The sequence below is a fragment of the Salvelinus alpinus genome, chromosome 22, assembly GCF_045679555.1.
Source record: "Salvelinus alpinus chromosome 22, SLU_Salpinus.1, whole genome shotgun sequence".
NCBI classification, from domain to species: Eukaryota; Metazoa; Chordata; class Actinopteri; order Salmoniformes; family Salmonidae; genus Salvelinus; species Salvelinus alpinus.
The window spans coordinates 614,798-623,328 of record NC_092107.1 but is presented as its reverse complement, the minus strand read 5'-3'; positions in this window follow the sequence as shown (position 1 = coordinate 623,328).

Here is an 8,531-nt window from a genome sequence, read left to right as displayed (position 1 = left end):
GGAACTGGTCCGATGACATGGATGCTAAGCTACAGGACTGTTTTGCTAGCACAGATCCGTGATTCATCCAATGGCATTGAGGAGTATACCACATTAGTCACAGGCTTCATCAATAGGTGCATCTACGACGTCGTCCCCACAGGATTACAGGCAACATCCGCACTGAGCTAAAGGCTAGAGCTGACGCTTTCAAGGAGAGGTACACTAATCCGGACGCTTATAAGAAATCCCGCTATGCCCCTGACGAACCATCAAACAGGCAAAGCGTCAGTACAGGACTAAGATTGAATCCTACTACACCGGCTCTGACGCTCGTCGGGTGTGCCAGGGAACACACCAAGACAGTCATGAAGAGGGCACGAAAACGCCTATTCCCCAGCAGGAGACTGAAAAGATTTGCATGGGTCCTCAGATCCTCAAAAATAGAGCATCCTGACTGGTTACATCACCGTTTGGTATGGTAACTGTTAGGCATCCGACCGCAAGGCGCTACAGAGAGTAGTGCAACGGCCCAGTACATCACTGGGGCCAAGATCCTGCCATCCAGGACCTCTATACCAGGCGGTGTCAGAGGAAAGCCCTAAGAATTATCAAAGACTCCAGCCACCCTAGTCATAGACTGTTCTCTCTGCTATCGCACGGCAAGTGGTACCGGAGCTCCAAGTCTAGGTCCAAAAGGTTCCTAACAGCATCTACCCCCAAGCCATCCAGGATCCAGTTGCAGAGGGAAGTGTTTAGTCCCAGGGACCTTAGCTTATTGATGAGCTTTGAGGGCACTATGGTGTTGAACACAGCTGTAGTCAATGAATAGCATTCTCACATAGGTGTTCCTTTTGTCCAGGTGGGAAAGAGCAGTGTGGAGTGCAATGGAGATTGAATCATCTGTGGATCTGTTTGGGCGGTACGCAAATTGGAGTGGGTCTAGGGTTTCTGGGATGATGGTGTTGATGGTGTTGATGTGAGGCTTGACCAGCCTTTCAAAGCACTTCATGGCTACAGACGTGAGTGCTACGGGTTGGTAGTCATTTAAGCAGGTTACCTTAGTGTTCTTGGGCACAGGGACTATGGTGGTCTGCTTAAACATAATTTAGTGTCCTGTGCGCTCTGACTCTCGTTACATTTCATTTTATTATTTGAGTGGCATGCATCACAAGCAAAGTCGATACATTGGCTTTTTTTCATTTGGGCAAAAGTCTGTCCTCTCGCCTCTTTCCCCTTTCCACCTTGACCCGGAAACAGATAAGTGGTCAAGTAGTCGAGGAGAGTGTAAGTTTGTTCGTAGGCGAATGGAAGTGTGTCCTGCCTCCTCGGTTGCCATGGATGTGTATCCTGCCTGACTCCTTCACAGAAGATTTTTGATACACTACAAGACCAAAAGTATGTGGACACCTGCTCGCCGAACATCTCATTCCAAAATTATGGGCATTGGTATGGAGTTGGTCCCCTCTTTGCTGCTATAACAGCCTCCACTCTTCTGGGAAGGCTTTCCACAAAATGTTGGAACATTGCTGCGGGTACTTGCTTCCATTCAGCCACAAGAGCATTAGTGAGGTTGGGCCTGGCTCGCAGTCGGCATTCCAATTCATCCCAAAGGTGTATGATGTGGTTGAGGTCAGGACTCTGTGCAAGCCAGTCAAGTTCTTCCACACCGATCTCGACAAACCATTTCTGTATGGACCTCGCTTTGTGCATAGGGGAATTGTCATGCTGAAACAGGAATGGGCCTTCCCCAAACTGTTGCCATAAAGTTGGAAGCACAGAATCATCTAGAATGTCATTGTATGCTGTAGCATTAACATTTCCCTTCACTGGAACTAAGGGGCCTAGCCCGAAACATGAAAAACATCCCCAGATCATTATTCCTCCTCCACCAAACTTAACAGTTCGCACTATGCATTTCGACAGGTTGCGTTCTCCTGGAATCCGCCAAACCCAAATTCATCCTTTGGACTGCTAGATGGTGAAGCGTGATTCATCACTCCTGAGAAAGCGTTTCCAATGCTCCAGAGTCCAATGGCGGCGGGCTTTACACCACTTCAACCAACGCTTGGCATTGCGCATGATGATCTTAGTGTCACACCCTGATCTGTTTCACCTGTCTTTGTGCTTGTCTCCATCCCCCTCCAGGTGCCGCCCATCTTCCCATTATCCCCTGTGTATTTATACCTGTGTTCTCTGTTTGTCTGTTGCCAGTGCGTCTTGTCTTGTCAGGTCTTACCAGTGTTCTTTCCCGCCTTCCTGTTTCTCTAGTTCTGTTTCATAGTTTTCCCCGGTTCTGGCCATTCTGCCTGCCCTGACCCTGAGCCTACCTGCCGTCCTGTACCTGCCTGACTCTGACTCTGACCTGACCACAAACCTCTGCCTGCCCTCGACCTGCCCTTTGCCTGCCCGGTGTTTCTAATAAATCATCTGAGAACTGTGCTATTCGCCTCCTGTGTCTGCATCTGGGTCATATCCTGAGTCGTGATACTTAGGCTTGTGTGTCGCTGCTTGGCCATGGAAACCCATTTCATGAAGCTCCCGACGAACAGTTCTTGTGCTCATGTTGTACTATCCACTTTCCGTATCTGCATCTGGGTCATATATTGAGTTGTGATAGTATGAACTGGCCATGACTGACACAGCAGACTCGGACCATCTCCGCAACGCTGTCTGCTCCCAGGGAGCCACCATTGGAAGACACAAGGAGTTACTTTATGGTCTTATGGAAGGATTCCAGACCTTGGCAGAACGCCAGGACCGTGCCTTCAACACATTGCTGGAGCAATTCCGTGGATTGTCTGTGAGGCAGCCCGCCACTACAGTAACCCCCCAGACTGTCAATTTCCCCGCTACCAGCGACGTTTCTCCTCAATCTACCCCATCTTCCCAAGAACACTGTTTCCCTCCTCCGGAGCGCTATGCTGGAGATCCTGGATCCTGCCAGGTGTTTCTCTCCCAGTGTTCTCACATCTTTGAGCTGTACCCCTCTTAATTTCCCTCGGATTGCTCGAGGATAGCGCACGTGATAACGCTGATGTCCGGGAGAGCTCTTGCCTGGGCTACGGCGGTGTGGGAGGAACAATCCATCATTTGCCTCAGATTGGAGGAGTTTGTGGCGGAGGTACGGAAAGTGTTACATTCTCCGTTGTCCGGGAAAGAGGCAGCTCGTAAGCTACTCCAACTATGCCATGATTCCCGTGGTGTGGCAGACTGCGTGGTGGATTTTCGCACGTTGGCGCTGAGAGTGCCCACAACCCGGAAGCCCTGTTCAATGCATTCCTTCACGGGTTGTTGGAGGGGATTAAAGAGGAGCTCGCAGTCTGGGAGCTGCTCTTGGACCTCGACTCCCTCATAGCCTTGACCATCCGGATCGATGGGCGGCTACGGGAACGTAAGAGGGAGAAGGAGTCTGTTCCCTGTTGTCCATGCAACTGGGCAGGGCTAGATTGTCTCCTGCTGAGCGCTTACGCAGACCTAACATCCAGAGCTGTCTGTATTGTAGAGCTACGGGACATGTTTTATCTACCTACCCATTAAAGAACCAGGCTCATCAAGGAGGTACTAGTACGAGTACGCTGGTGAGCCGTACAGGGAGTTTCCTATCTTCCATTGCTCGCACCCCTCTCCATGCTACCCTGTTGTGGCATGACCGGTCCAAATCTCTCTGGGTGCTCATAGACTCTGGGCCCAATGAGAGCTTTACGCTGGGAACCCCCACACAACCCATCTCCATTCCCATGGACTTCAGAGCGTTGGATGGGCGCTCTATTGGCAGTCACCCACACCACATGTCCCGTTAACCTGAGCGTGTCAGGTAATCACAGTGAGTTTATGCAGTTCCTGCCCATCGAATCCCCTCATGCACCTGTGGCTTTTGGGTTTTCCTGGCCCCAGAGGCACAATCCCCTGATTGACTGGGCTACTGGTTCTTCTGGACTCCCTGGCTGCAGGGGGTATCCATCCTTCTGCCTCCCCGCCGGAGCAGGTTCTTCTTCGTGGAGAAGAAGGACAAATCCCTGATCCGTGTATCGACTAGGGCCTGAATGACGGTTAAAAACCATTACCCACTTCCACTCATCGCCTCGGCTTTCGAGTCTCTCCAGGAGGCTACCATCTTCTCCAAGTTGGACCTCCGGAACGCCTACCATCTGGTACGGATCATGTCCTCCATGTCAGACAAGTCCTCCACCGTCTTCTGAAGAACCTGCTGTATGTCAAAGCGGGAAAATTTGATTTCCATCGCTCCACCATCTCCTTCCTGGGGTACATCATAGCTGCAGGCAACATCCAGATGGATCCTGAAAAGGTGAGAGAGGTGGTGGATTGGCCGCAACACACCTCCAGAGTGCAGCTGCAATGCTTCCTGGGGATTCTACCACTGGTTCAACCGGGGCTACAGCACCCGGGCTTCCCCCCTTCCCCCCTGCAATCACCTCTCCCAAGGTCCCGTTTAAGTGGACTCCAGCTGCAGACCAGGCGTTCTTGGACCTCAAACACCAGTTCACTACCGCCCCTATCCTAATCCATCCAGATCCGTCCCGGCAGTTCGCGGTAGAGGTTGACGGCACGGACGTTGGAGTAGTGGCTGTCCTGTCCCAGCGTCCTGTCCCAGCCCAAGACCAAAAGCTGCATCCTTACGCTTTCCTCTCCCATCGTCTCACCCCCACGGAAAGGAATTACGACTGGGTAACCAGGAACCTCTGGCAGTGAAGATGGCATTGGAGGAGTGGAGACACTGGTTAGAAGGGGCGGAACACCCATTCATAGTATGAACAGACCCTGAAATATCTCCCCACCGCCAAGCGCCTCAATTCTAGGCAAGCTCGATGGGCCCTGCTATTCACCCGATTTAACTTCATCATCTCCTACCGCCCAGGGTCCAAGAATGTGAAGCCGGATGCACAGTCACTCCTCTATTGCCCCACTGCTACACCACCGAGACCATCCTCCCCACCTCTTGTCTTGCGGCTGCACTCATCTGAGGTATAGAGAACCAGGTCCGTGAGGCACAGTGTTCCCAGCCGGACCACGGGGGGATGTTTGTCTCGGACTCTGACCATTCCTCGGTTCTGGAATGGGCTCATTCCTTTCGACTGGCCTGCCAACCTGGCTCCCGTCCGACCCTGGCTTTTGGACGACAATGTTTTTGGTGGCCCACCTTGGTTCCTGCGTCTTCGCGTTTGTCGCCGCCTGCACCGTGTGTGCCCAGAATAAGACTCCTCAGCAAGCTCCGGCTGGCCTCTTTCAACCACGTCCCGTCCCTTCTAGTCCCTGGTCACATATATCCTTGGACTTTGTCACTGGTCTCCCCCCATCTGATGGCAACACGGTTATCCTTACCTTGGTGGACCGGTTTTCCAAAGCCGTCGACTTCATCCCTCTCCCCAAGCTACCCTCAGCCAAGGAGACGGCCCAGCTCATGGTGCAGCACATCTTCCGGATCCACGGACTTCCGGTGGACATGGTCTCCGACCGGGGTCCTCAGATCGCGTTCTGCACGCTCATTGGGTCGTCGGCCAGCTTGTCCTCCAGGTTCCACACCCAGTCTAACGGCCAATTGGAGCGAGCCAATCAGGACCTGGAGACGACTCTTTGCTGCCTGGTCTCGGTCAATCCCACCACCTAGAGCCAGCAACTCATGTGGGTAGATTACACCCGCAACACCCTCCCTTGCTCAGCCACTGGTCTCTTGCCTTTTGAGTGCTCCCTGGTATATCAGCCCCCGCTCTTCCCAGAGCAAGAGGAAAAGGTCAGCATACCCTCGGCCCAGATGTTTGTCTGCCGCTGTGGCCGTACCTGGAAGAGAGCCCCTTCTCAAGACCACCTCCAGGTATCAAAGACAGGCGGACCGCCACCGGACTCCGGGCTCTCCGTTATCGGCTCTGGCAGAGGGTATGGCTGTCCACTCGGGATCTGCCCCTCCAGGTAGAGTCCCGCAAACTGTCCCCGTTTTATCGGCCCTTTCACTATCTCCAAGATCCTTAGCCCTCTGCTGTTTGTCTTCTGTTGCCCCGTACCCTCTGTATTCATCCCACTTTTCATGTGTCTAGGATTACACCTACAGTTGAAGTCAGAAGTTTACATACACTTAGGTTGGAGTCATTAAAACTCGTTTTCAACCACTCCACAAATTTCTTGCTAACAAACTATAGTTCTGGCAAGTCGGTTAGGACATCTACTTTGTGCATGACACAAGTCATTTTTCCAACAATTGTTTACAGACAAATTATTTCACTTATAATTCACTGTATCACAATTCCAGTGGGTCAGAAGTTTATATACACTAAGTTGACTGTGCCTTTAAACAGTATGGAAAATTCCAGAAGATTATGTCATGGCTTTAGAAGCTTCTGATATGCCAATTGACATCATTTGAGTCAATTGGAGGAGTACCTGTGGATGTATTTCAAGGCCTACCTTCAAACTCAGTGCCTCTTTGCTTGACATCATGGGAAAATCAAAAGAAATCAGCCAAAACCTCAGAAGAAAATTGTAGACCTCCACCAATCTGGTTCATCCTTGGGAGCAATTTCCAAACGCCTGAAGGTACCACGTTCAACTGTACAAACAATATTACGCAAGTATAAACACCATTGGACCACGCAGCCATCATACCGCTCAGGAAGGAGACGCGTTCTGTCGCCTAGAGATGAACGTACTTTGGTGCGAAAAGTGCAAATCAAACAACAGAACAACAGCAAAGGACCTTGTGAAGATGCTGGAGGAAACAGCTATAAAAGTATTTATATCCACAGTAAAATGAGTCCTATATCGACATAACCTGAAAGGCTGATCAGCAAGGAAGAAGCCACTGCTCCAAAACCGCCATAAAACAGCCAGACTATGGTTTGCAACTGCACATGGGGACAAAGATCGTACTTTTTGGAGAAATGTCCTCTGGTCTGATGAACCAAAATCGAACTGTTTGGCCATAATGACCATCGTTATGTTTGGAGGAAAAAAGGGGAGGCTTGCAAGCCAAAAAACACCATCCCAACAGTGAAGCACGGGGGTGGCAGCATCATGTTGTGGGGGTGCTTTGCTGCAGGAGGGACTGGTGCACTTCACAAAATAGATGGCATCATGAGGGAGGAAAGTTGTGGATATATTGTGGATATATTGAAGCAACATCTCAAGACATCAGTCAGGAAGTTAAAGCTTGGTCACAAATGGATCTTCCAAATGGACAATGACCCCAAGCATACTTCCAAAGTTGTGGAAAATGGCATAAGGACAACAAAGTCAAGGTATTGGAGTGGCCATCACAAAGCCCTGACCTCAATCCTATAGAACATTTGTGGGCAGAACTGAAAAAGCATGTGGGAGCAAGGAGACCTACAAACCTGACTCAGTTACACCAGCTCTGTCAGGACGAATGGGCCAAAATTCACCCAACTTATTGTGGGAAGCTTGTGGAACGTTTGACCCAAGTTAAACAATTTAAAGGCAATGCTACCAAATACTAATTGAGTGTATGTAAACTTCTGACCCACTGGGAATGTGATGAAAGAAATAAAAGCTGAAATAAATCATTCTCTCTACTATTATTCTGACATTTCACATTCTTAAAATAAAGTGGTGATCCTAACTGACCTAAGACAGGGAATTGTTACTAGGATTAAATGTCGGGAATTGTGAAAAACTGAGTTTAAATGTATTTGATTAAGGTGTATGTAAACTTCCGACTTCAACTGTACGTCTCACAGCCCTTTGCCTCCTGTTTCCTAGTTTTTCCCGGTTCTGACCGGTTCTGACCATTCTGCCTTCCCTGACGCCGAGCCTGCCTGCCATCCTGTACCTGCCTGACTCTGACCTGATTACGAACCTCTGCCTGCCCTGAACCCGGGCCTGCCTGCCATCCTGTACCTGCCTGAGTCTGACTTGATCACAAACCTCTGCCTGCCCGCGACCTGCCCTTTGCCTGCCCATGTTTCTAATAAATCATCTGAGAACTGTACTATTCGCTTCCCGTGTCTGCATCTGGGTCATATCCTGAGTCGTTATACTTAGGCTTGTGTGCGGCTGCTCAGCCATGGAAACCCATTTCATGAAGCTCCCGACATGTGCTCATGTTGCTTCCAGAGGCAGTTTGGAACTCAGTAGTGAGTGTTGCAACTAAGGACAGATGATTTTTACACACTACACGCTTCAGGTCCCATTCTGTGAGCTTGTGCGGCCTACCACTTCACGGCTGAGCCGTTGTTGCTCCTTGGCGTTTCCACTTCACAATAACAGCACTTACAGTTGACCGAGGCAGCTCTAGCATGGCAAAGATTCTGCAAACTGACTTGTTGGAAAGGTGGCATCCTATTCAGTAAGGCTATTCTACTGCCAATGTTTGTCTATGGAGATTGCATGGCTGTGTGCTCGATTTTATACACTTGTCAGCAATGGGTCTGACTGAAATAGCCGAAAAGCATGGAAACATTTAAAAACTATACGCTACTTAACCTTTTACTTATAAAATGTCTTGCACAATTAACAACATTTGTTTTACCACTTTACACATTTATTTTGGGATTCCACCCCTGGAAACCATTCAAAATGTA